General features: G+C 37.0%; 50 pseudogenes; all 50 read right to left on the reverse strand.

The window, feature by feature from the left end:
* Positions 1–255: 255 nt before the first annotated feature.
* Positions 256–374, reverse strand: LOC124332793 (annotated as a pseudogene).
* A 412-nt stretch (positions 375–786) lies between these two features.
* LOC124332794 lies at positions 787–905 on the reverse strand (annotated as a pseudogene).
* A 412-nt stretch (positions 906–1317) lies between these two features.
* Positions 1318–1436, reverse strand: LOC124332795 (annotated as a pseudogene).
* A 412-nt stretch (positions 1437–1848) lies between these two features.
* On the reverse strand, positions 1849–1967 carry LOC124332796 (annotated as a pseudogene).
* A 413-nt stretch (positions 1968–2380) lies between these two features.
* On the reverse strand, positions 2381–2499 carry LOC124332798 (annotated as a pseudogene).
* Positions 2500–2911: 412 nt separating this feature from the next.
* LOC124332799 lies at positions 2912–3030 on the reverse strand (annotated as a pseudogene).
* Positions 3031–3443: 413 nt separating this feature from the next.
* Positions 3444–3562, reverse strand: LOC124332800 (annotated as a pseudogene).
* Positions 3563–3974: 412 nt separating this feature from the next.
* On the reverse strand, positions 3975–4093 carry LOC124332801 (annotated as a pseudogene).
* A 412-nt stretch (positions 4094–4505) lies between these two features.
* LOC124332802 lies at positions 4506–4624 on the reverse strand (annotated as a pseudogene).
* A 412-nt stretch (positions 4625–5036) lies between these two features.
* Positions 5037–5155, reverse strand: LOC124332803 (annotated as a pseudogene).
* Positions 5156–5568: 413 nt separating this feature from the next.
* Positions 5569–5687, reverse strand: LOC124332804 (annotated as a pseudogene).
* A 412-nt stretch (positions 5688–6099) lies between these two features.
* Positions 6100–6218, reverse strand: LOC124332805 (annotated as a pseudogene).
* Positions 6219–6630: 412 nt separating this feature from the next.
* Positions 6631–6749, reverse strand: LOC124332806 (annotated as a pseudogene).
* Positions 6750–7161: 412 nt separating this feature from the next.
* LOC124332807 lies at positions 7162–7280 on the reverse strand (annotated as a pseudogene).
* Positions 7281–7693: 413 nt separating this feature from the next.
* Positions 7694–7812, reverse strand: LOC124332809 (annotated as a pseudogene).
* Positions 7813–8224: 412 nt separating this feature from the next.
* LOC124332810 lies at positions 8225–8343 on the reverse strand (annotated as a pseudogene).
* A 413-nt stretch (positions 8344–8756) lies between these two features.
* LOC124332811 lies at positions 8757–8875 on the reverse strand (annotated as a pseudogene).
* A 412-nt stretch (positions 8876–9287) lies between these two features.
* On the reverse strand, positions 9288–9406 carry LOC124332812 (annotated as a pseudogene).
* Positions 9407–9818: 412 nt separating this feature from the next.
* Positions 9819–9937, reverse strand: LOC124332813 (annotated as a pseudogene).
* Positions 9938–10349: 412 nt separating this feature from the next.
* On the reverse strand, positions 10350–10468 carry LOC124332816 (annotated as a pseudogene).
* A 412-nt stretch (positions 10469–10880) lies between these two features.
* Positions 10881–10999, reverse strand: LOC124332817 (annotated as a pseudogene).
* Positions 11000–11412: 413 nt separating this feature from the next.
* On the reverse strand, positions 11413–11531 carry LOC124332818 (annotated as a pseudogene).
* A 412-nt stretch (positions 11532–11943) lies between these two features.
* Positions 11944–12062, reverse strand: LOC124332819 (annotated as a pseudogene).
* Positions 12063–12474: 412 nt separating this feature from the next.
* LOC124332820 lies at positions 12475–12593 on the reverse strand (annotated as a pseudogene).
* Positions 12594–13005: 412 nt separating this feature from the next.
* On the reverse strand, positions 13006–13124 carry LOC124335520 (annotated as a pseudogene).
* Positions 13125–13537: 413 nt separating this feature from the next.
* On the reverse strand, positions 13538–13656 carry LOC124332822 (annotated as a pseudogene).
* Positions 13657–14068: 412 nt separating this feature from the next.
* On the reverse strand, positions 14069–14187 carry LOC124332823 (annotated as a pseudogene).
* A 412-nt stretch (positions 14188–14599) lies between these two features.
* On the reverse strand, positions 14600–14718 carry LOC124335521 (annotated as a pseudogene).
* Positions 14719–15130: 412 nt separating this feature from the next.
* LOC124332824 lies at positions 15131–15249 on the reverse strand (annotated as a pseudogene).
* Positions 15250–15662: 413 nt separating this feature from the next.
* On the reverse strand, positions 15663–15781 carry LOC124333742 (annotated as a pseudogene).
* A 282-nt stretch (positions 15782–16063) lies between these two features.
* On the reverse strand, positions 16064–16182 carry LOC124332825 (annotated as a pseudogene).
* Positions 16183–16595: 413 nt separating this feature from the next.
* LOC124333743 lies at positions 16596–16714 on the reverse strand (annotated as a pseudogene).
* A 412-nt stretch (positions 16715–17126) lies between these two features.
* Positions 17127–17245, reverse strand: LOC124332826 (annotated as a pseudogene).
* Positions 17246–17658: 413 nt separating this feature from the next.
* On the reverse strand, positions 17659–17777 carry LOC124332827 (annotated as a pseudogene).
* Positions 17778–18189: 412 nt separating this feature from the next.
* On the reverse strand, positions 18190–18308 carry LOC124332828 (annotated as a pseudogene).
* A 411-nt stretch (positions 18309–18719) lies between these two features.
* On the reverse strand, positions 18720–18838 carry LOC124332829 (annotated as a pseudogene).
* A 413-nt stretch (positions 18839–19251) lies between these two features.
* On the reverse strand, positions 19252–19370 carry LOC124333744 (annotated as a pseudogene).
* A 412-nt stretch (positions 19371–19782) lies between these two features.
* Positions 19783–19901, reverse strand: LOC124329787 (annotated as a pseudogene).
* Positions 19902–20315: 414 nt separating this feature from the next.
* On the reverse strand, positions 20316–20434 carry LOC124332830 (annotated as a pseudogene).
* Positions 20435–20847: 413 nt separating this feature from the next.
* On the reverse strand, positions 20848–20966 carry LOC124329788 (annotated as a pseudogene).
* Positions 20967–21378: 412 nt separating this feature from the next.
* Positions 21379–21497, reverse strand: LOC124332831 (annotated as a pseudogene).
* Positions 21498–21909: 412 nt separating this feature from the next.
* Positions 21910–22028, reverse strand: LOC124332833 (annotated as a pseudogene).
* A 413-nt stretch (positions 22029–22441) lies between these two features.
* Positions 22442–22560, reverse strand: LOC124334976 (annotated as a pseudogene).
* Positions 22561–22972: 412 nt separating this feature from the next.
* LOC124334977 lies at positions 22973–23091 on the reverse strand (annotated as a pseudogene).
* Positions 23092–23503: 412 nt separating this feature from the next.
* LOC124332834 lies at positions 23504–23622 on the reverse strand (annotated as a pseudogene).
* A 412-nt stretch (positions 23623–24034) lies between these two features.
* Positions 24035–24153, reverse strand: LOC124332835 (annotated as a pseudogene).
* Positions 24154–24565: 412 nt separating this feature from the next.
* Positions 24566–24684, reverse strand: LOC124332836 (annotated as a pseudogene).
* A 413-nt stretch (positions 24685–25097) lies between these two features.
* On the reverse strand, positions 25098–25216 carry LOC124334978 (annotated as a pseudogene).
* Positions 25217–25629: 413 nt separating this feature from the next.
* LOC124334979 lies at positions 25630–25748 on the reverse strand (annotated as a pseudogene).
* Positions 25749–26160: 412 nt separating this feature from the next.
* Positions 26161–26279, reverse strand: LOC124334981 (annotated as a pseudogene).
* Positions 26280–26608: the final 329 nt, after the last annotated feature.

Consider the following 26608-nt stretch of genomic DNA (forward strand, 5'->3'; position numbering starts at 1 on the left):
CATTCCTATAGATGAATTGAACCTATCCCTATGTCATTGAAATTTTTGATCTACGAATTTGGACTGGTAACCATTGCGATTAAAAAACGCGATAAAATTTGACAAAATCTCAATGGAATTGATCCAGAATCATTCTTATAGATGCATTGAACCTATCTCTAAGGCATTGAAATGTTTCATCTACGAAATTGGACTGGTAACCATCGTTATTGAAAAAAATTTCAAGAAATTTTTTATTGAAAACAAACTATTCATCGCCAACGACATCCCGTATTCCCAAGCGGTCACCCTTCCAAGTACTAACGGGACTCGACGTAACTTAACTTCTGGGAGCTGACGAGACCAGGTGCGTTCTACGTGATATGGCCGTTGACATTCAAAAATGAAAATTTACCCTCCCAGTCCCAATGGATGAATAGAAAATCACTTCAAAGTGACAGAAATGTTTGTTCTTTGAATTTGGACTGGTAACCATCGCAAATAAAAAGCGCGATCAACTTTGAAAAACTCGCAATGAAATTCATCCAGAATCATTCCTATAGATGAATTGAACCTATCCCTATGTCATTGAAATTTTTGATCTACGAATTTGGACTGGTAACCATTGCGATTAAAAAACGCGATAAAATTTGACAAAATCTCAATGGAATTGATCCAGAATCATTCTTATAGATGCATTGAACCTATCTCTAAGGCATTGAAATGTTTCATCTACGAAATTGGACTGGTAACCATCGTTATTGAAAAAAATTTCAAGAAATTTTTTATTGAAAACAAACTATTCATCGCCAACGACATCCCGTATTCCCAAGCGGTCACCCTTCCAAGTACTAACGGGACTCGACGTAACTTAACTTCTGGGAGCTGACGAGACCAGGTGCGTTCTACGTGATATGGCCGTTGACATTCAAAAATGAAAATTTACCCTCCCAGTCCCAATGGATGAATAGAAAATCACTTCAAAGTGACAGAAATGTTTGTTCTTTGAATTTGGACTGGTAACCATCGCAAATAAAAAGCGCGATCAACTTTGAAAAACTCGCAATGAAATTCATCCAGAATCATTCCTATAGATGAATTGAACCTATCCCTATGTCATTGAAATTTTTGATCTACGAATTTGGACTGGTAACCATTGCGATTAAAAAACGCGATAAAATTTGACAAAATCTCAATGGAATTGATCCAGAATCATTCTTATAGATGCATTGAACCTATCTCTAAGGCATTGAAATGTTTCATCTACGAAATTGGACTGGTAACCATCGTTATTGAAAAAAATTTCAAGAAATTTTTTATTGAAAACAAACTATTCATCGCCAACGACATCCCGTATTCCCAAGCGGTCACCCTTCCAAGTACTAACGGGACTCGACGTAACTTAACTTCTGGGAGCTGACGAGACCAGGTGCGTTCTACGTGATATGGCCGTTGACATTCAAAAATGAAAATTTACCCTCCCAGTCCCAATGGATGAATAGAAAATCACTTCAAAGTGAAAGAAATGTTTGTTCATTGAATTTGGACTGGTAACCATCGCGAATAAAAAGCGCGATCAACTTTGAAAAACTCGCAATGAAATTCATCCAGAATCATTCCTATAGATGAATTGAACCTATCCCTATGTCATTGAAATTTTTGATCTACGAATTTGGACTGGTAACCATCACGATTAATAACGCGATAAAATTTGACAAACTCTCAATGGAATTGATCCAGAATCATTCTTATAGATGAATTGAACCTATCTCTAAGGCATTGAAATGTTTCATCTACGAAATTGGACTGGTAACCATCGTGATTGAAAAAAAATGTCAAGAAATTTGTTATTGAAAACAAACTATCCATCGCCAACGACATCCCGTATTCCCAAGCGGTCACCCTTCCAAGTACTAACGGGACTCGACGTAACTTAACTTCTGGGAGCTGACGAGACCAGGTGCGTTCTACGTGATATGGCCGTTGACATTCAAAAATGAAAATTTACCCTCCCAGTCCCAATGGATGAATAGAAAATCACTTCAAAGTGACAGAAATGTTTGTTCATTGAATTTGGACTGGTAACCATCGCAAATAAAAAGCGCGATCAACTTTGAAAAACTCGCAATGAAATTCATCCAGAATCATTCCTATAGATGAATTGAACCTATCCCTATGTCATTGACATTTTTGATCTACGAATTTGGACTGGTAACCATCACGATTAAAAAACGCGATAAAATTTGACAAACTCTCAATGGAATTGATCCAGAATCATTCTTATAGATGAATTGAACCTATCTCTAAGGCATTGAAATGTTTCATCTACGAAATTGGACTGGTAACCATCGTTATTGAAAAAAAATTTCAAGAAATTTTTTATTGAAAACAAACTATTCATCGCCAACGACATCCCGTATTCCCAAGCGGTCACCCTTCCAAGTACTAACGGGACTCGACGTAACTTAACTTCTGGGAGCTGACGAGACCAGGTGCGTTCTACGTGATATGGCCGTTGACATTCAAAAATGAAAATTTACCCTCCCAGTCCCAATGGATGAATAGAAAATCACTTCAAAGTGAAAGAAATGTTTGTTCATTGAATTTGGACTGGTAACCATCGCGAATAAAAAGCGCGATCAACTTTGAAAAACTCGCAATGAAATTCATCCAGAATCATTCCTATAGATGAATTGAACCTATCCCTATGTCATTGAAATTTTTGATCTACGAATTTGGACTGGTAACCATCACGATTAATAACGCGATAAAATTTGACAAACTCTCAATGGAATTGATCCAGAATCATTCTTATAGATGAATTGAACCTATCTCTAAGGCATTGAAATGTTTCATCTACGAAATTGGACTGGTAACCATCGTGATTGAAAAAAAATGTCAAGAAATTTGTTATTGAAAACAAACTATCCATCGCCAACGACATCCCGTATTCCCAAGCGGTCACCCTTCCAAGTACTAACGGGACTCGACGTAACTTAACTTCTGGGAGCTGACGAGACCAGGTGCGTTCTACGTGATATGGCCGTTGACATTCAAAAATGAAAATTTACCCTCCCAGTCCCAATGGATGAATAGAAAATCACTTCAAAGTGACAGAAATGTTTGTTCATTGAATTTGGACTGGTAACCATCGCAAATAAAAAGCGCGATCAACTTTGAAAAACTCGCAATGAAATTCATCCAGAATCATTCCTATAGATGAATTGAACCTATCCCTATGTCATTGACATTTTTGATCTACGAATTTGGACTGGTAACCATCACGATTAAAAAACGCGATAAAATTTGACAAACTCTCAATGGAATTGATCCAGAATCATTCTTATAGATGAATTGAACCTATCTCTAAGGCATTGAAATGTTTCATCTACGAAATTGGACTGGTAACCATCGTTATTGAAAAAAAATTTCAAGAAATTTTTTATTGAAAACAAACTATTCATCGCCAACGACATCCCGTATTCCCAAGCGGTCACCCTTCCAAGTACTAACGGGACTCGACGTAACTTAACTTCTGGGAGCTGACGAGACCAGGTGCGTTCTACGTGATATGGCCGTTGACATTCAAAAATGAAAATTTACCCTCCCAGTCCCAATGGATGAATAGAAAATCACTTCAAAGTGACAGAAATGTTTGTTCTTTGAATTTGGACTGGTAACCATCGCAAATAAAAAGCGCGATCAACTTTGAAAAACTCGCAATGAAATTCATCCAGAATCATTCCTATAGATGAATTGAACCTATCCCTATGTCATTGAAATTTTTGATCTACGAATTTGGACTGGTAACCATTGCGATTAAAAAACGCGATAAAATTTGACAAAATCTCAATGGAATTGATCCAGAATCATTCTTATAGATGCATTGAACCTATCTCTAAGGCATTGAAATGTTTCATCTACGAAATTGGACTGGTAACCATCGTTATTGAAAAAAATTTCAAGAAATTTTTTATTGAAAACAAACTATTCATCGCCAACGACATCCCGTATTCCCAAGCGGTCACCCTTCCAAGTACTAACGGGACTCGACGTAACTTAACTTCTGGGAGCTGACGAGACCAGGTGCGTTCTACGTGATATGGCCGTTGACATTCAAAAATGAAAATTTACCCTCCCAGTCCCAATGGATGAATAGAAAATCACTTCAAAGTGACAGAAATGTTTGTTCTTTGAATTTGGACTGGTAACCATCGCAAATAAAAAGCGCGATCAACTTTGAAAAACTCGCAATGAAATTCATCCAGAATCATTCCTATAGATGAATTGAACCTATCCCTATGTCATTGAAATTTTTGATCTACGAATTTGGACTGGTAACCATTGCGATTAAAAAACGCGATAAAATTTGACAAAATCTCAATGGAATTGATCCAGAATCATTCTTATAGATGCATTGAACCTATCTCTAAGGCATTGAAATGTTTCATCTACGAAATTGGACTGGTAACCATCGTTATTGAAAAAAATTTCAAGAAATTTTTTATTGAAAACAAACTATTCATCGCCAACGACATCCCGTATTCCCAAGCGGTCACCCTTCCAAGTACTAACGGGACTCGACGTAACTTAACTTCTGGGAGCTGACGAGACCAGGTGCGTTCTACGTGATATGGCCGTTGACATTCAAAAATGAAAATTTACCCTCCCAGTCCCAATGGATGAATAGAAAATCACTTCAAAGTGAAAGAAATGTTTGTTCATTGAATTTGGACTGGTAACCATCGCGAATAAAAAGCGCGATCAACTTTGAAAAACTCGCAATGAAATTCATCCAGAATCATTCCTATAGATGAATTGAACCTATCCCTATGTCATTGAAATTTTTGATCTACGAATTTGGACTGGTAACCATCACGATTAATAACGCGATAAAATTTGACAAACTCTCAATGGAATTGATCCAGAATCATTGTTATAGATGAATTGAACCTATCTCTAAGGCATTGAAATGTTTCATCTACGAAATTGGACTGGTAACCATCGTGATTGAAAAAAAATGTCAAGAAATTTGTTATTGAAAACAAACTATCCATCGCCAACGACATCCCGTATTCCCAAGCGGTCACCCTTCCAAGTACTAACGGGACTCGACGTAACTTAACTTCTGGGAGCTGACGAGACCAGGTGCGTTCTACGTGATATGGCCGTTGACATTCAAAAATGAAAATTTACCCTCCCAGTCCCAATGGATGAATAGAAAATCACTTCAAAGTGACAGAAATGTTTGTTCATTGAATTTGGACTGGTAACCATCGCAAATAAAAAGCGCGATCAACTTTGAAAAACTCGCAATGAAATTCATCCAGAATCATTCCTATAGATGAATTGAACCTATCCCTATGTCATTGACATTTTTGATCTACGAATTTGGACTGGTAACCATCACGATTAAAAAACGCGATAAAATTTGACAAACTCTCAATGGAATTGATCCAGAATCATTCTTATAGATGAATTGAACCTATCTCTAAGGCATTGAAATGTTTCATCTACGAAATTGGACTGGTAACCATCGTTATTGAAAAAAAATTTCAAGAAATTTTTTATTGAAAACAAACTATTCATCGCCAACGACATCCCGTATTCCCAAGCGGTCACCCTTCCAAGTACTAACGGGACTCGACGTAACTTAACTTCTGGGAGCTGACGAGACCAGGTGCGTTCTACGTGATATGGCCGTTGACATTCAAAAATGAAAATTTACCCTCCCAGTCCCAATGGATGAATAGAAAATCACTTCAAAGTGACAGAAATGTTTGTTCTTTGAATTTGGACTGGTAACCATCGCAAATAAAAAGCGCGATCAACTTTGAAAAACTCGCAATGAAATTCATCCAGAATCATTCCTATAGATGAATTGAACCTATCCCTATGTCATTGAAATTTTTGATCTACGAATTTGGACTGGTAACCATTGCGATTAAAAAACGCGATAAAATTTGACAAAATCTCAATGGAATTGATCCAGAATCATTCTTATAGATGCATTGAACCTATCTCTAAGGCATTGAAATGTTTCATCTACGAAATTGGACTGGTAACCATCGTTATTGAAAAAAATTTCAAGAAATTTTTTATTGAAAACAAACTATTCATCGCCAACGACATCCCGTATTCCCAAGCGGTCACCCTTCCAAGTACTAACGGGACTCGACGTAACTTAACTTCTGGGAGCTGACGAGACCAGGTGCGTTCTACGTGATATGGCCGTTGACATTCAAAAATGAAAATTTACCCTCCCAGTCCCAATGGATGAATAGAAAATCACTTCAAAGTGACAGAAATGTTTGTTCTTTGAATTTGGACTGGTAACCATCGCAAATAAAAAGCGCGATCAACTTTGAAAAACTCGCAATGAAATTCATCCAGAATCATTCCTATAGATGAATTGAACCTATCCCTATGTCATTGAAATTTTTGATCTACGAATTTGGACTGGTAACCATTGCGATTAAAAAACGCGATAAAATTTGACAAAATCTCAATGGAATTGATCCAGAATCATTCTTATAGATGCATTGAACCTATCTCTAAGGCATTGAAATGTTTCATCTACGAAATTGGACTGGTAACCATCGTTATTGAAAAAAATTTCAAGAAATTTTTTATTGAAAACAAACTATTCATCGCCAACGACATCCCGTATTCCCAAGCGGTCACCCTTCCAAGTACTAACGGGACTCGACGTAACTTAACTTCTGGGAGCTGACGAGACCAGGTGCGTTCTACGTGATATGGCCGTTGACATTCAAAAATGAAAATTTACCCTCCCAGTCCCAATGGATGAATAGAAAATCACTTCAAAGTGAAAGAAATGTTTGTTCATTGAATTTGGACTGGTAACCATCGCGAATAAAAAGCGCGATCAACTTTGAAAAACTCGCAATGAAATTCATCCAGAATCATTCCTATAGATGAATTGAACCTATCCCTATGTCATTGAAATTTTTGATCTACGAATTTGGACTGGTAACCATCACGATTAATAACGCGATAAAATTTGACAAACTCTCAATGGAATTGATCCAGAATCATTCTTATAGATGAATTGAACCTATCTCTAAGGCATTGAAATGTTTCATCTACGAAATTGGACTGGTAACCATCGTGATTGAAAAAAAATGTCAAGAAATTTGTTATTGAAAACAAACTATCCATCGCCAACGACATCCCGTATTCCCAAGCGGTCACCCTTCCAAGTACTAACGGGACTCGACGTAACTTAACTTCTGGGAGCTGACGAGACCAGGTGCGTTCTACGTGATATGGCCGTTGACATTCAAAAATGAAAATTTACCCTCCCAGTCCCAATGGATGAATAGAAAATCACTTCAAAGTGACAGAAATGTTTGTTCATTGAATTTGGACTGGTAACCATCGCAAATAAAAAGCGCGATCAACTTTGAAAAACTCGCAATGAAATTCATCCAGAATCATTCCTATAGATGAATTGAACCTATCCCTATGTCATTGACATTTTTGATCTACGAATTTGGACTGGTAACCATCACGATTAAAAAACGCGATAAAATTTGACAAACTCTCAATGGAATTGATCCAGAATCATTCTTATAGATGAATTGAACCTATCTCTAAGGCATTGAAATGTTTCATCTACGAAATTGGACTGGTAACCATCGTTATTGAAAAAAAATTTCAAGAAATTTTTTATTGAAAACAAACTATTCATCGCCAACGACATCCCGTATTCCCAAGCGGTCACCCTTCCAAGTACTAACGGGACTCGACGTAACTTAACTTCTGGGAGCTGACGAGACCAGGTGCGTTCTACGTGATATGGCCGTTGACATTCAAAAATGAAAATTTACCCTCCCAGTCCCAATGGATGAATAGAAAATCACTTCAAAGTGACAGAAATGTTTGTTCTTTGAATTTGGACTGGTAACCATCGCAAATAAAAAGCGCGATCAACTTTGAAAAACTCGCAATGAAATTCATCCAGAATCATTCCTATAGATGAATTGAACCTATCCCTATGTCATTGAAATTTTTGATCTACGAATTTGGACTGGTAACCATTGCGATTAAAAAACGCGATAAAATTTGACAAAATCTCAATGGAATTGATCCAGAATCATTCTTATAGATGCATTGAACCTATCTCTAAGGCATTGAAATGTTTCATCTACGAAATTGGACTGGTAACCATCGTTATTGAAAAAAATTTCAAGAAATTTTTTATTGAAAACAAACTATTCATCGCCAACGACATCCCGTATTCCCAAGCGGTCACCCTTCCAAGTACTAACGGGACTCGACGTAACTTAACTTCTGGGAGCTGACGAGACCAGGTGCGTTCTACGTGATATGGCCGTTGACATTCAAAAATGAAAATTTACCCTCCCAGTCCCAATGGATGAATAGAAAATCACTTCAAAGTGACAGAAATGTTTGTTCTTTGAATTTGGACTGGTAACCATCGCAAATAAAAAGCGCGATCAACTTTGAAAAACTCGCAATGAAATTCATCCAGAATCATTCCTATAGATGAATTGAACCTATCCCTATGTCATTGACATTTTTGATCTACGAATTTGGACTGGTAACCATCACGATTAAAAAACGCGATAAAATTTGACAAACTCTCAATGGAATTGATCCAGAATCATTCTTATAGATGAATTGAACCTATCTCTAAGGCATTGAAATGTTTCATCTACGAAATTGGACTGGTAACCATCGTTATTGAAAAAAAATTTCAAGAAATTTTTTATTGAAAACAAACTATTCATCGCCAACGACATCCCGTATTCCCAAGCGGTCACCCTTCCAAGTACTAACGGGACTCGACGTAACTTAACTTCTGGGAGCTGACGAGACCAGGTGCGTTCTACGTGATATGGCCGTTGACATTCAAAAATGAAAATTTACCCTCCCAGTCCCAATGGATGAATAGAAAATCACTTCAAAGTGACAGAAATGTTTGTTCTTTGAATTTGGACTGGTAACCATCGCAAATAAAAAGCGCGATCAACTTTGAAAAACTCGCAATGAAATTCATCCAGAATCATTCCTATAGATGAATTGAACCTATCCCTATGTCATTGAAATTTTTGATCTACGAATTTGGACTGGTAACCATTGCGATTAAAAAACGCGATAAAATTTGACAAAATCTCAATGGAATTGATCCAGAATCATTCTTATAGATGCATTGAACCTATCTCTAAGGCATTGAAATGTTTCATCTACGAAATTGGACTGGTAACCATCGTTATTGAAAAAAATTTCAAGAAATTTTTTATTGAAAACAAACTATTCATCGCCAACGACATCCCGTATTCCCAAGCGGTCACCCTTCCAAGTACTAACGGGACTCGACGTAACTTAACTTCTGGGAGCTGACGAGACCAGGTGCGTTCTACGTGATATGGCCGTTGACATTCAAAAATGAAAATTTACCCTCCCAGTCCCAATGGATGAATAGAAAATCACTTCAAAGTGACAGAAATGTTTGTTCTTTGAATTTGGACTGGTAACCATCGCAAATAAAAAGCGCGATCAACTTTGAAAAACTCGCAATGAAATTCATCCAGAATCATTCCTATAGATGAATTGAACCTATCCCTATGTCATTGAAATTTTTGATCTACGAATTTGGACTGGTAACCATTGCGATTAAAAAACGCGATAAAATTTGACAAAATCTCAATGGAATTGATCCAGAATCATTCTTATAGATGCATTGAACCTATCTCTAAGGCATTGAAATGTTTCATCTACGAAATTGGACTGGTAACCATCGTTATTGAAAAAAATTTCAAGAAATTTTTTATTGAAAACAAACTATTCATCGCCAACGACATCCCGTATTCCCAAGCGGTCACCCTTCCAAGTACTAACGGGACTCGACGTAACTTAACTTCTGGGAGCTGACGAGACCAGGTGCGTTCTACGTGATATGGCCGTTGACATTCAAAAATGAAAATTTACCCTCCCAGTCCCAATGGATGAATAGAAAATCACTTCAAAGTGACAGAAATGTTTGTTCTTTGAATTTGGACTGGTAACCATCGCAAATAAAAAGCGCGATCAACTTTGAAAAACTCGCAATGAAATTCATCCAGAATCATTCCTATAGATGAATTGAACCTATCCCTATGTCATTGAAATTTTTGATCTACGAATTTGGACTGGTAACCATTGCGATTAAAAAACGCGATAAAATTTGACAAAATCTCAATGGAATTGATCCAGAATCATTCTTATAGATGCATTGAACCTATCTCTAAGGCATTGAAATGTTTCATCTACGAAATTGGACTGGTAACCATCGTTATTGAAAAAAATTTCAAGAAATTTTTTATTGAAAACAAACTATTCATCGCCAACGACATCCCGTATTCCCAAGCGGTCACCCTTCCAAGTACTAACGGGACTCGACGTAACTTAACTTCTGGGAGCTGACGAGACCAGGTGCGTTCTACGTGATATGGCCGTTGACATTCAAAAATGAAAATTTACCCTCCCAGTCCCAATGGATGAATAGAAAATCACTTCAAAGTGAAAGAAATGTTTGTTCATTGAATTTGGACTGGTAACCATCGCGAATAAAAAGCGCGATCAACTTTGAAAAACTCGCAATGAAATTCATCCAGAATCATTCCTATAGATGAATTGAACCTATCCCTATGTCATTGAAATTTTTGATCTACGAATTTGGACTGGTAACCATCACGATTAATAACGCGATAAAATTTGACAAACTCTCAATGGAATTGATCCAGAATCATTCTTATAGATGAATTGAACCTATCTCTAAGGCATTGAAATGTTTCATCTACGAAATTGGACTGGTAACCATCGTGATTGAAAAAAAATGTCAAGAAATTTGTTATTGAAAACAAACTATCCATCGCCAACGACATCCCGTATTCCCAAGCGGTCACCCTTCCAAGTACTAACGGGACTCGACGTAACTTAACTTCTGGGAGCTGACGAGACCAGGTGCGTTCTACGTGATATGGCCGTTGACATTCAAAAATGAAAATTTACCCTCCCAGTCCCAATGGATGAATAGAAAATCACTTCAAAGTGACAGAAATGTTTGTTCATTGAATTTGGACTGGTAACCATCGCAAATAAAAAGCGCGATCAACTTTGAAAAACTCGCAATGAAATTCATCCAGAATCATTCCTATAGATGAATTGAACCTATCCCTATGTCATTGACATTTTTGATCTACGAATTTGGACTGGTAACCATCACGATTAAAAAACGCGATAAAATTTGACAAACTCTCAATGGAATTGATCCAGAATCATTCTTATAGATGAATTGAACCTATCTCTAAGGCATTGAAATGTTTCATCTACGAAATTGGACTGGTAACCATCGTTATTGAAAAAAAATTTCAAGAAATTTTTTATTGAAAACAAACTATTCATCGCCAACGACATCCCGTATTCCCAAGCGGTCACCCTTCCAAGTACTAACGGGACTCGACGTAACTTAACTTCTGGGAGCTGACGAGACCAGGTGCGTTCTACGTGATATGGCCGTTGACATTCAAAAATGAAAATTTACCCTCCCAGTCCCAATGGATGAATAGAAAATCACTTCAAAGTGACAGAAATGTTTGTTCTTTGAATTTGGACTGGTAACCATCGCAAATAAAAAGCGCGATCAACTTTGAAAAACTCGCAATGAAATTCATCCAGAATCATTCCTATAGATGAATTGAACCTATCCCTATGTCATTGAAATTTTTGATCTACGAATTTGGACTGGTAACCATTGCGATTAAAAAACGCGATAAAATTTGACAAAATCTCAATGGAATTGATCCAGAATCATTCTTATAGATGCATTGAACCTATCTCTAAGGCATTGAAATGTTTCATCTACGAAATTGGACTGGTAACCATCGTTATTGAAAAAAATTTCAAGAAATTTTTTATTGAAAACAAACTATTCATCGCCAACGACATCCCGTATTCCCAAGCGGTCACCCTTCCAAGTACTAACGGGACTCGACGTAACTTAACTTCTGGGAGCTGACGAGACCAGGTGCGTTCTACGTGATATGGCCGTTGACATTCAAAAATGAAAATTTACCCTCCCAGTCCCAATGGATGAATAGAAAATCACTTCAAAGTGACAGAAATGTTTGTTCTTTGAATTTGGACTGGTAACCATCGCAAATAAAAAGCGCGATCAACTTTGAAAAACTCGCAATGAAATTCATCCAGAATCATTCCTATAGATGAATTGAACCTATCCCTATGTCATTGAAATTTTTGATCTACGAATTTGGACTGGTAACCATTGCGATTAAAAAACGCGATAAAATTTGACAAAATCTCAATGGAATTGATCCAGAATCATTCTTATAGATGCATTGAACCTATCTCTAAGGCATTGAAATGTTTCATCTACGAAATTGGACTGGTAACCATCGTTATTGAAAAAAATTTCAAGAAATTTTTTATTGAAAACAAACTATTCATCGCCAACGACATCCCGTATTCCCAAGCGGTCACCCTTCCAAGTACTAACGGGACTCGACGTAACTTAACTTCTGGGAGCTGACGAGACCAGGTGCGTTCTACGTGATATGGCCGTTGACATTCAAAAATGAAAATTTACCCTCCCAGTCCCAATGGATGAATAGAAAATCACTTCAAAGTGACAGAAATGTTTGTTCATTGAATTTGGACTGGTAACCATCGCGAATAAAAAGCGCGATCAACTTTGAAAAACTCGCAATGAAATTCATCCAGAATCATTCCTATAGATGAATTGAACCTATCCCTATGTCATTGAAATTTTTGATCTACGAATTTGGACTGGTAACCATCACGATTAATAACGCGATAAAATTTGACAAACTCTCAATGGAATTGATCCAGAATCATTCTTATAGATGAATTGAACCTATCTCTAAGGCATTGAAATGTTTCATCTACGAAATTGGACTGGTAACCATCGTGATTGAAAAAAAATGTCAAGAAATTTGTTATTGAAAACAAACTATCCATCGCCAACGACATCCCGTATTCCCAAGCGGTCACCCTTCCAAGTACTAACGGGACTCGACGTAACTTAACTTCTGGGAGCTGACGAGACCAGGTGCGTTCTACGTGATATGGCAGTTGACATTCAAAAATGAAAATTTACCCTCCCAGTCCCAATGGATGAATAGAAAATCACTTCAAAGTGACAGAAATGTTTGTTCATTGAATTTTGACTGGTAACCATCGCAAATAAAAAGCGCGATCAACTTTGAAAAACTCGCAATGAAATTCATCCAGAATCATTCCTATAGATGAATTGAACCTATCCCTATGTCATTGACATTTTTGATCTACGAATTTGGACTGGTAACCATCACGATTAAAAAACGCGATAAAATTTGACAAACTCTCAATGGAATTGATCCAGAATCATTCTTATAGATGAATTGAACCTATCTCTAAGGCATTGAAATGTTTCATCTACGAAATTGGACTGGTAACCATCGTTATTGAAAAAAAATTTCAAGAAATTTTTTATTGAAAACAAACTATTCATCGCCAACGACATCCCGTATTCCCAAGCGGTCACCCTTCCAAGTACTAACGGGACTCGACGTAACTTAACTTCTGGGAGCTGACGAGACCAGGTGCGTTCTACGTGATATGGCCGTTGACATTCAAAAATGAAAATTTACCCTCCCAGTCCCAATGGATGAATAGAAAATCACTTCAAAGTGACAGAAATGTTTGTTCATTGAATTTGGACTGGTAACCATCGCGAATAAAAAGCGCGATCAACTTTGAAAAACTCGCAATGAAATTCATCCAGAATCATTCCTATAGATGAATTGAACCTATCCCTATGTCATTGAAATTTTTGATCTACGAATTTGGACTGGTAACCATCACGATTAATAACGCGATAAAATTTGACAAACTCTCAATGGAATTGATCCAGAATCATTCTTATAGATGAATTGAACCTATCTCTAAGGCATTGAAATGTTTCATCTACGAAATTGGACTGGTAACCATCGTGATTGAAAAAAAATGTCAAGAAATTTGTTATTGAAAACAAACTATCCATCGCCAACGACATCCCGTATTCCCAAGCGGTCACCCTTCCAAGTACTAACGGGACTCGACGTAACTTAACTTCTGGGAGCTGACGAGACCAGGTGCGTTCTACGTGATATGGCCGTTGACATTCAAAAATGAAAATTTACCCTCCCAGTCCCAATGGATGAATAGAAAATCACTTCAAAGTGACAGAAATGTTTGTTCATTGAATTTGGACTGGTAACCATCGCGAATAAAAAGCGCGATCAACTTTGAAAAACTCGCAATGAAATTCATCCAGAATCATTCCTATAGATGAATTGAACCTATCCCTATGTCATTGAAATTTTTGATCTACGAATTTGGACTGGTAACCATCACGATTAATAACGCGATAAAATTTGACAAACTCTCAATGGAATTGATCCAGAATCATTCTTATAGATGAATTGAACCTATCTCTAAGGCATTGAAATGTTTCATCTACGAAATTGGACTGGTAACCATCGTGATTGAAAAAAAATGTCAAGAAATTTGTTATTGAAAACAAACTATCCATCGCCAACGACATCCCGTATTCCCAAGCGGTCACCCTTCCAAGTACTAACGGGACTCGACGTAACTTAACTTCTGGGAGCTGACGAGACCAGGTCCGTTCTACGTGATATGGCCGTTGACATTCAAAAATGAAAATTTACCCTCCCAGTCCCAATGGATGAATAGAAAATCACTTCAAAGTGACAGAAATGTTTGTTCTTTGAATTTGGACTGGTAACCATCGCAAATAAAAAGCGCGATCAACTTTGAAAAACTCGCAATGAAATTCATCCAGAATCATTCCTATAGATGAATTGAACCTATCCCTATGTCATTGAAATTTTTGATCTACGAATTTGGACTGGTAACCATTGCGATTAAAAAACGCGATAAAATTTGACAAAATCTCAATGGAATTGATCCAGAATCATTCTTATAGATGCATTGAACCTATCTCTAAGGCATTGAAATGTTTCATCTACGAAATTGGACTGGTAACCATCGTTATTGAAAAAAATTTCAAGAAATTTTTTATTGAAAACAAACTATTCATCGCCAACGACATCCCGTATTCCCAAGCGGTCACCCTTCCAAGTACTAACGGGACTCGACGTAACTTAACTTCTGGGAGCTGACGAGACCAGGTGCGTTCTACGTGATATGGCCGTTGACATTCAAAAATGAAAATTTACCCTCCCAGTCCCAATGGATGAATAGAAAATCACTTCAAAGTGACAGAAATGTTTGTTCTTTGAATTTGGACTGGTAACCATCGCAAATAAAAAGCGCGATCAACTTTGAAAAACTCGCAATGAAATTCATCCAGAATCATTCCTATAGATGAATTGAACCTATCCCTATGTCATTGAAATTTTTGATCTACGAATTTGGACTGGTAACCATTGCGATTAAAAAACGCGATAAAATTTGACAAAATCTCAATGGAATTGATCCAGAATCATTCTTATAGATGAATTGAACCTATCTCTAAGGCATTGAAATGTTTCATCTACGAAATTGGACTGGTAACCATCGTTATTGAAAAAAAATTTCAAGAAATTTTTTATTGAAAACAAGCTATTCATCGCCAACGACATCCCGTATTCCCAAGCGGTTACCCTTCCAAGTACTAACGGGACTCGACGTAACTTAACTTCTGGGAGCTGACGAGACCAGGTGCGTTCTACGTGATATGGCCGTTGACATTCAAAAATGAAAATTTACCCTCCCAGTCCCAATGGATGAATAGAAAATCACTTCAAAGTGACAGAAATGTTTGTTCTTTGAATTTGGACTGGTAACCATCGCAAATAAAAAGCGCGATCAACTTTGAAAAACTCGCAATGAAATTCATCCAGAATCATTCTTATAGATGAATTGAACCTATCTCTAAGGCATTGAAATGTTTCATCTACGAAATTGGACTGGTAACCATCGTTATTGAAAAAAATTTCAAGAAATTTTTTATTGAAAACAAACTATTCATCGCCAACGACATCCCGTATTCCCAAGCGGTCACCCTTCCAAGTACTAACGGGACTCGACGTAACTTAACTTCTGGGAGCTGACGAGACCAGGTGCGTTCTACGTGATATGGCCGTTGACATTCAAAAATGAAAATTTACCCTCCCAGTCCCAATGGATGAATAGAAAATCACTTCAAAGTGACAGAAATGTTTGTTCTTTGAATTTGGACTGGTAACCATCGCAAATAAAAAGCGCGATCAACTTTGAAAAACTCGCAATGAAATTCATCCAGAATCATTCCTATAGATGAATTGAACCTATCCCTATGTCATTGAAATTTTTGATCTACGAATTTGGACTGGTAACCATTGCGATTAAAAAACGCGATAAAATTTGACAAAATCTCAATGGAATTGATCCAGAATCATTCTTATAGATGAATTGAACCTATCTCTAAGGCATTGAAATGTTTCATCTACGAAATTGGACTGGTAACCATCGTTATTGAAAAAAAATTTCAAGAAATTTTTTATTGAAAACAAGCTATTCATCGCCAACGACATCCCGTATTCCCAAGCGGTTACCCTTCCAAGTACTAACGGGACTCGACGTAACTTAACTTCTGGGAGCTGACGAGACCAGGTGCGTTCTACGTGATATGGCCGTTGACATTCAAAAATGAAAATTTACCCTCCCAGTCCCAATGGATGAATAGAAAATCACTTCAAAGTGACAGAAATGTTTGTTCTTTGAATTTGGACTGGTAACCATCGCAAATAAAAAGCGCGATCAACTTTGAAAAACTCGCAATGAAATTCATCCAGAATCATTCCTATAGATGAATTGAACCTATCCCTATGTCATTGAAATTTTTGATCTACGAATTTGGACTGGTAACCATTGCGATTAAAAAACGCGATAAAATTTGACAAAATCTCAATGGAATTGATCCAGAATCATTCTTATAGATGCATTGAACCTATCTCTAAGGCATTGAAATGTTTCATCTACGAAATTGGACTGGTAACCATCGTTATTGAAAAAAATTTCAAGAAATTTTTTATTGAAAACAAACTATCCATCGCCAACGACATCCCGTATTCCCAAGCGGTCACCCTTCCAAGTACTAACGGGACTCGACGTAACTTAACTTCTGGGAGCTGACGAGACCAGGTGCGTTCTACGTGATATGGCCGTTGACATTCAAAAATGAAAATTTACCCTCCCAGTCCCAATGGATGAATAGAAAATCACTTCAAAGTGACAGAAATGTTTGTTCATTGAATTTTGACTGGTAACCATCGCAAATAAAAAGCGCGATCAACTTTGAAAAACTCGCAATGAAATTCATCCAGAATCATTCCTATAGATGAATTGAACCTATCCCTATGTCATTGAAATTTTTGATCTACGAATTTGGACTGGTAACCATTGCGATTAAAAAACGCGATAAAATTTGACAAAATCTCAATGGAATTGATCCAGAATCATTCTTATAGATGAATTGAACCTATCTCTAAGGCATTGAAATGTTTCATCTACGAAATTGGACTGGTAACCATCGTTATTGAAAAAAAATTTAAAGAAATTTTTTATTGAAAACAAGCTATTCATCGCCAACGACATCCCGTATTCCCAAGCGGTCACCCTTCCAAGTACTAACGGGACTCGACGTAACTTAACTTCTGGGAGCTGACGAGACCAGGTGCGTTCTACGTGATATGGCCGTTGACATTCAAAAATGAAAATTTACCCTCCCAGTCCCAATGGATGAATAGAAAATCACTTCAAAGTGACAGAAATGTTTGTTCATTGAATTTGGACTGGTAACCATCGCGAATAAAAAGCGCGATCAACTTTGAAAAACTCGCAATGAAATTCATCCAGAATCATTCCTATAGATGAATTGAACCTATCCCTATGTCATTGAAATTTTTGATCTACGAATTTGGACTGGTAACCATCACGATTAATAACGCGATAAAATTTGACAAACTCTCAATGGAATTGATCCAGAATCATTCTTATAGATGAATTGAACCTATCTCTAAGGCATTGAAATGTTTCATCTACGAAATTGGACTGGTAACCATCGTGATTGAAAAAAAATGTCAAGAAATTTGTTATTGAAAACAAACTATCCATCGCCAACGACATCCCGTATTCCCAAGCGGTCACCCTTCCAAGTACTAACGGGACTCGACGTAACTTAACTTCTGGGAGCTGACGAGACCAGGTGCGTTCTACGTGATATGGCCGTTGACATTCAAAAATGAAAATTTACCCTCCCAGTCCCAATGGATGAATAGAAAATCACTTCAAAGTGACAGAAATGTTTGTTCATTGAATTTGGACTGGTAACCATCGCGAATAAAAAGCGCGATCAACTTTGAAAAACTCGCAATGAAATTCATCCAGAATCATTCCTATAGATGAATTGAACCTATCCCTATGTCATTGAAATTTTTGATCTACGAATTTGGACTGGTAACCATCACGATTAATAACGCGATAAAATTTGACAAACTCTCAATGGAATTGATCCAGAATCATTCTTATAGATGCATTGAACCTATCTCTAAGGCATTGAAATGTTTCATCTACGAAATTGGACTGGTAACCATCGTTATTGAAAAAAATTTCAAGAAATTTTTTATTGAAAACAAACTATTCATCGCCAACGACATCCCGTATTCCCAAGCGGTCACCCTTCCAAGTACTAACGGGACTCGACGTAACTTAACTTCTGGGAGCTGACGAGACCAGGTGCGTTCTACGTGATATGGCCGTTGACATTCAAAAATGAAAATTTACCCTCCCAGTCCCAATGGATGAATAGAAAATCACTTCAAAGTGACAGAAATGTTTGTTCTTTGAATTTGGACTGGTAACCATCGCAAATAAAAAGCGCGATCAACCTTGAAAAACTCGCAATGAAATTCATCCAGAATCATTCCTATAGATGAATTGAACCTATCCCTATGTCATTGAAATTTTTGATCTACGAATTTGGACTGGTAACCATTGCGATTAAAAAACGCGATAAAATTTGACAAAATCTCAATGGAATTGATCCAGAATCATTCTTATAGATGAATTGAACCTATCTCTAAGGCATTGAAATGTTTCATCTACGAAATTGGACTGGTAACCATCGTTATTGAAAAAAAATTTCAAGAAATTTTTTATTGAAAACAAGCTATTCATCGCCAACGACATCCCGTATTCCCAAGCGGTTACCCTTCCAAGTACTAACGGGACTCGACGTAACTTAACTTCTGGGAGCTGACGAGACCAGGTGCGTTCTACGTGATATGGCCGTTGACATTCAAAAATGAAAATTTACCCTCCCAGTCCCAATGGATGAATAGAAAATCACTTCAAAGTGACAGAAATGTTTGTTCTTTGAATTTGGACTGGTAACCATCGCAAATAAAAAGCGCGATCAACTTTGAAAAACTCGCAATGAAATTCATCCAGAATCATTCCTATAGATGAATTGAACCTATCCCTATGTCATTGAAATTTTTGATCTACGAATTTGGACTGGTAACCATTGCGATTAAAAAACGCGATAAAATTTGACAAAATCTCAATGGAATTGATCCAGAATCATTCTTATAGATGCATTGAACCTATCTCTAAGGCATTGAAATGTTTCATCTACGAAATTGGACTGGTAACCATCGTTATTGAAAAAAATTTCAAGAAATTTTTTATTGAAAACAAACTATTCATCGCCAACGACATTCCGTATTCCCAAGCGGTCACCCTTCCAAGTACTAACGGGACTCGACGTAACTTAACTTCTGGGAGCTGAAGAGACCAGGTGCGTTCTACGTGATATGACCGTTGACATTCAAAAATGAAAATTTACCCTCCCAGTCCCAATGGATGAATAGAAAATCACTTCAAAGTGACAGAAATGTTTGTTCATTGAATTTGGACTGGTAACCATCGCAAATAAAAAGCGCGATCAACTTTGAAAAACTCGCAATGAAATTCATCCAGAATCATTCCTATAGATGAATTGAACCTATCCCTATGTCATTGAAATTTTTGATCTACGAATTTGGACTGGTAACCATTGCGATTAAAAAAACGCGATAAAATTTGACAAAATCTCAATGGAATTGATCCAGAATCATTCTTATAGATGAATTAAACCTATCTCTAAGGCATTGAAATGTTTCATCTACGAAATTGGACTGGTAACCATCGTTATTGAAAAAAAATTTCAAGAAATTTTTTATTGAAAACAAGCTATTCATCGCCAACGACATCCCGTATTCCCAAGCGGTCACCCTTCCAAGTACTAACGGGACTCGACGTAACTTAACTTCTGGGAGCTGACGAGACCAGGTGCGTTCTACGTGATATGGCCGTTGACATTCAAAAATGAAAATTTACCCTCCCAGTCCCAATGGATGAATAGAAAATCACTTCAAAGTGACAGAAATGTTTGTTCTTTGAATTTGGACTGGTAAACCATCGCAAATAAAAAGCGCGATCAACTTTGAAAAACTCGCAAAGAAATTCATCCAGAATCATTCCTATAGATGAATTGAACCTATCCCTATGTCATTGAAATTTTTGATCTACGAATTTGGACTGGTAACCATTGCGATTAAAAAACGCGATAAAATTTGACAAAATCTCAATGGAATTGATCCAGAATCATTCTTATAGATGCATTGAACCTATCTCTAAGGCATTGAAATGTTTCATCTACGAAATTGGACTGGTAACCATCGTTATTGAAAAAAATTTCAAGAAATTTTTTATTGAAAACAAACTATTCATCGCCAACGACATTCCGTATTCCCAAGCGGTCACCCTTCCAAGTACTAACGGGACTCGACGTAACTTAACTTCTGGGAGCTGAAGAGACCAGGTGCGTTCTACGTGATATGACCGTTGACATTCAAAAATGAAAATTTACCCTCCCAGTCCCAATGGATGAATAGAAAATCACTTCAAAGTGACAGAAATGTTTGTTCATTGAATTTGGACTGGTAACCATCGCGAATAAAAAGCGCGATCAACTTTGAAAAACTCGCAATGAAATTCATCCAGAATCATTCCTATAGATGAATTGAACCTATCCCTATGTCATTGAAATTTTTGATCTACGAATTTGGACTGGTAACCATCACGATTAATAACGCGATAAAATTTGACAAACTCTCAATGGAATTGATCCAGAATCATTCTTATAGATGAATTGAACCTATCTCTAAGGCATTGAAATGTTTCATCTACGAAATTGGACTGGTAACCATCGTGATTGAAAAAAAATGTCAAGAAATTTGTTATTGAAAACAAACTATCCATCGCCAACGACATCCCGTATTCCCAAGCGGTCACCCTTCCAAGTACTAACGGGACTCGACGTAACTTAACTTCTGGGAGCTGACGAGACCAGGTGCGTTCTACGTGATATGGCCGTTGACATTCAAAAATGAAAATTTACCCTCCCAGTCCCAATGGATGAATAGAAAATCACTTCAAAGTGACAGAAATGTTTGTTCATTGAATTTGGACTGGTAACCATCGCAAATAAAAAGCGCGATCAACTTTGAAAAACTCGCAATGAAATTCATCCAGAATCATTCCTATAGATGAATTGAACCTATCCCTATGTCATTGAAATTTTTGATCTACGAATTTGGACTGGTAACCATCACGATTAATAACGCGATAAAATTTGACAAACTCTCAATGGAATTGATCCAGAATCATTCTTATAGATGAATTGAACCTATCTCTAAGGCATTGAAATGTTTCATCTACGAAATTGGACTGGTAACCATCGTGATTGAAAAAAAATGTCAAGAAATTTGTTATTGAAAACAAACTATCCATCGCCAACGACATCCCGTATTCCCAAGCGGTCACCCTTCCAAGTACTAACGGGACTCGACGTAACTTAACTTCTGGGAGCTGACGAGACCAGGTGCGTTCTACGTGATATGGCCGTTGACATTCAAAAATGAAAATTTACCCTCCCAGTCCCAATGGATGAATAGAAAATCACTTCAAAGTGACAGAAATGTTTGTTCATTGAATTTGGACTGGTAACCATCGCAAATAAAAAGCGCGATCAACTTTGAAAAACTCGCAATGAAATTCATCCAGAATCATTCCTATAGATGAATTGAACCTATCCCTATGTCATTGAAATTTTTGATCTACGAATTTGGACTGGTAACCATTGCGATTAAAAAAAGCGATAAAATTTGACAAAATCTCAATGGAATTGATCCAGAATCATTCTTATAGATGAATTGAACCTATCTCTAAGGCATTGAAATGTTTCATCTACGAAATTGGACTGGTAACCATCGTTATTGAAAAAAAATTTCAAGAAATTTTTTATTGAAAACAAGCTATTCATCGCCAATGACATCCCGTATTCCCAAGCGGTCACCCTTCCAAGTACTAACGGGACTCGACGTAACTTAACTTCTGGGAGCTGACGAGACCAGGTGCGTTCTACGTGATATGGCCGTTGACATTCAAAAATGAAAATTTACCCTCCCAGTCCCAATGGATGAATAGAAAATCACTTCAAAGTGACAGAAATGTTTGTTCTTTGAATTTGGACTGGTAACCATCGCAAATAAAAAGCGCGATCAACTTTGAAAAACTCGCAATGAAATTCATCCAGAATCATTCCTATAGATGAATTGAACCTATCCCTATGTCATTGAAATTTTTGATCTACGAATTTGGACTGGTAACCATTGCGATTAAAAAACGCGATAAAATTTGACAAAATCTCAATGGAATTGATCCAGAATCATTCTTATAGATGCATTGAACCTATCTCTAAGGCATTGAAATGTTTCATCTACGAAATTGGACTGGTAACCATCGTTATTGAAAAAAATTTCAAGAAATTTTTTATTGAAAACAAGCTATTCATCGCCAATGACATCCCGTATTCCCAAGCGGTCACCCTTCCAAGTACTAACGGGACTCGACGTAACTTAACTTCTGGGAGCTGACGAGACCAGGTGCGTTCTACGTGATATGGCCGTTGACATTCAAAAATGAAAATTTACCCTCCCAGTCCCAATGGATGAATAGAAAATCACTTCAAAGTGACAGAAATGTTTGTTCTTTGAATTTGGACTGGTAACCATCGCAAATAAAAAGCGCGATCAACTTTGAAAAACTCGCAATGAAATTCATCCAGAATCATTCCTATAGATGAATTGAACCTATCCCTATGTCATTGAAATTTTTGATCTACGAATTTGGACTGGTAACCATTGCGATTAAAAAACGCGATAAAATTTGACAAAATCTCAATGGAATTGATCCAGAATCATTCTTATAGATGCATTGAACCTATCTCTAAGGCATTGAAATGTTTCATCTACGAAATTGGACTGGTAACCATCGTTATTGAAAAAAATTTCAAGAAATTTTTTATTGAAAACAAACTATTCATCGCCAACGACATCCCGTATTCCCAAGCGGTCACCCTTCCAAGTACTAACGGGACTCGACGTAACTTAACTTCTGGGAGCTGACGAGACCAGGTGCGTTCTACGTGATATGGCCGTTGACATTCAAAAATGAAAATTTACCCTCCCATTCCCAATGGATGAATAGAAAATCACTTCAAAGTGACAGAAATGTTTGTTCTTTGAATTTGGACTGGTAACCATCGCAAATAAAAAGCGCGATCAACTTTGAAAAACTCGCAATGAAATTCATCCAGAATCATTCCTATAGATGAATTGAACCTATCCCTATGTCATTGAAATTTTTGATCTACGAATTTGGACTGGTAACCATCACGATTAATAACGCGATAAAATTTGACAAACTCTCAATGGAATTGATCCAGAATCATTCTTATAGATGAATTGAACCTATCTCTAAGGCATTGAAATGTTTCATCTACGAAATTGGACTGGTAACCATCGTGATTGAAAAAAAATGTCAAGAAATTTGTTATTGAAAACAAACTATCCATCGCCAACGACATCCCGTATTCCCAAGCGGTCACCCTTCCAAGTACTAACGGGACTCGACGTAACTTAACTTCTGGGAGCTGACGAGACCAGGTGCGTTCTACGTGATATGGCCGTTGACATTCAAAAATGAAAATTTACCCTCCCAGTCCCAATGGATGAATAGAAAATCACTTCAAAGTGACAGAAATGTTTGTTCATTGAATTTGGACTGGTAACCATCGCAAATAAAAAGCGCGATCAACTTTGAAAAACTCGCAATGAAATTCATCCAGAATCATTCCTATAGATGAATTGAACCTATCCCTATGTCATTGAAATTTTTGATCTACGAATTTGGACTGGTAACCATCACGATTAATAACGCGATAAAATTTGACAAACTCTCAATGGAATTGATCCAGAATCATTCTTATAGATGAATTGAACCTATCTCTAAGGCATTGAAATGTTTCATCTACGAAATTGGACTGGTAACCATCGTGATTGAAAAAAAATGTCAAGAAATTTGTTATTGAAAACAAACTATCCATCGCCAACGACATCCCGTATTCCCAAGCGGTCACCCTTCCAAGTACTAACGGGACTCGACGTAACTTAACTTCTGGGAGCTGACGAGACCAGGTGCGTTCTACGTGATATGGCCGTTGACATTCAAAAATGAAAATTTACCCTCCCAGTCCCAATGGATGAATAGAAAATCACTTCAAAGTGACAGAAATGTTTGTTCATTGAATTTGGACTGGTAACCATCGCAAATAAAAAGCGCGATCAACTTTGAAAAACTCGCAATGAAATTCATCCAGAATCATTCCTATAGATGAATTGAACCTATCCCTATGTCATTGAAATTTTTGATCTACGAATTTGGACTGGTAACCATTGCGATTAAAAAAAGCGATAAAATTTGACAAAATCTCAATGGAATTGATCCAGAATCATTCTTATAGATGAATTGAACCTATCTCTAAGGCATTGAAATGTTTCATCTACGAAATTGGACTGGTAACCATCGTTATTGAAAAAAAATTTCAAGAAATTTTTTATTGAAAACAAGCTATTCATCGCCAATGACATCCCGTATTCCCAAGCGGTCACCCTTCCAAGTACTAACGGGACTCGACGTAACTTAACTTCTGGGAGCTGACGAGACCAGGTGCGTTCTACGTGATATGGCCGTTGACATTCAAAAATGAAAATTTACCCTCCCAGTCCCAATGGATGAATAGAAAATCACTTCAAAGTGACAGAAATGTTTGTTCTTTGAATTTGGACTGGTAACCATCGCAAATAAAAAGCGCGATCAACTTTGAAAAACTCGCAATGAAATTCATCCAGAATCATTCCTATAGATGAATTGAACCTATCCCTATGTCATTGAAATTTTTGATCTACGAATTTGGACTGGTAACCATTGCGATTAAAAAAAGCGATAAAATTTGACAAAATCTCAATGGAATTGATCCAGAATCATTCTTATAGATGAATTGAACCTATCTCTAAGGCATTGAAATGTTTCATCTACGAAATTGGACTGGTAACCATCGTTATTGAAAAAAAATTTCAAGAAATTTTTTATTGAAAACAAGCTATTCATCGCCAATGACATCCCGTATTCCCAAGCGGTCACCCTTCCAAGTACTAACGGGACTCGACGTAACTTAACTTCTGGGAGCTGACGAGACCAGGTGCGTTCTACGTGATATGGCCGTTGACATTCAAAAATGAAAATTTACCCTCCCAGTCCCAATGGATGAATAGAAAATCACTTCAAAGTGACAGAAATGTTTGTTCTTTGAATTTGGACTGGTAACCATCGCAAATAAAAAGCGCGATCAACTTTGAAAAACTCGCAATGAAATTCATCCAGAATCATTCCTATAGATGAATTGAACCTATCCCTATGTCATTGAAATTTTTGATCTACGAATTTGGACTGGTAACCATTGCGATTAAAAAAAGCGATAAAATTTGACAAAATCTCAATGGAATTGATCCAGAATCATTCTTATAGATGAATTGAACCTATCTCTAAGGCATTGAAATGTTTCATCTACGAAATTGGACTGGTAACCATCGTTATTGAAAAAAATTTCAAGAAATTTTTTATTGAAAACAAGCTATTCATCGCCAATGACATCCCGTATTCCCAAGCGGTCACCCTTCCAAGTACTAACGGGACTCGACGTAACTTAACTTCTGGGAGCTGACGAGACCAGGTGCGTTCTACGTGATATGGCCGTTGACATTCAAAAATGAAAATTTACCCTCCCAGTCCCAATGGATGAATAGAAAATCACTTCAAAGTGACAGAAATGTTTGTTCTTTGAATTTGGACTGGTAACCATCGCAAATAAAAAGCGCGATCAACTTTGAAAAACTCGCAATGAAATTCATCCAGAATCATTCCTATAGATGAATTGAACCTATCCCTATGTCATTGAAATTTTTGATCTACGAATTTGGACTGGTAACCATTGCGATTAAAAAAAGCGATAAAATTTGACAAAATCTCAATGGAATTGATCCAGAATCATTCTTATAGATGAATTGAACCTATCTCTAAGGCATTGAAA

This window comes from Daphnia pulicaria, chromosome 3 (assembly GCF_021234035.1).
Source record: "Daphnia pulicaria isolate SC F1-1A chromosome 3, SC_F0-13Bv2, whole genome shotgun sequence".
Lineage (NCBI taxonomy): Eukaryota > Metazoa > Arthropoda > Branchiopoda > Diplostraca > Daphniidae > Daphnia > Daphnia pulicaria.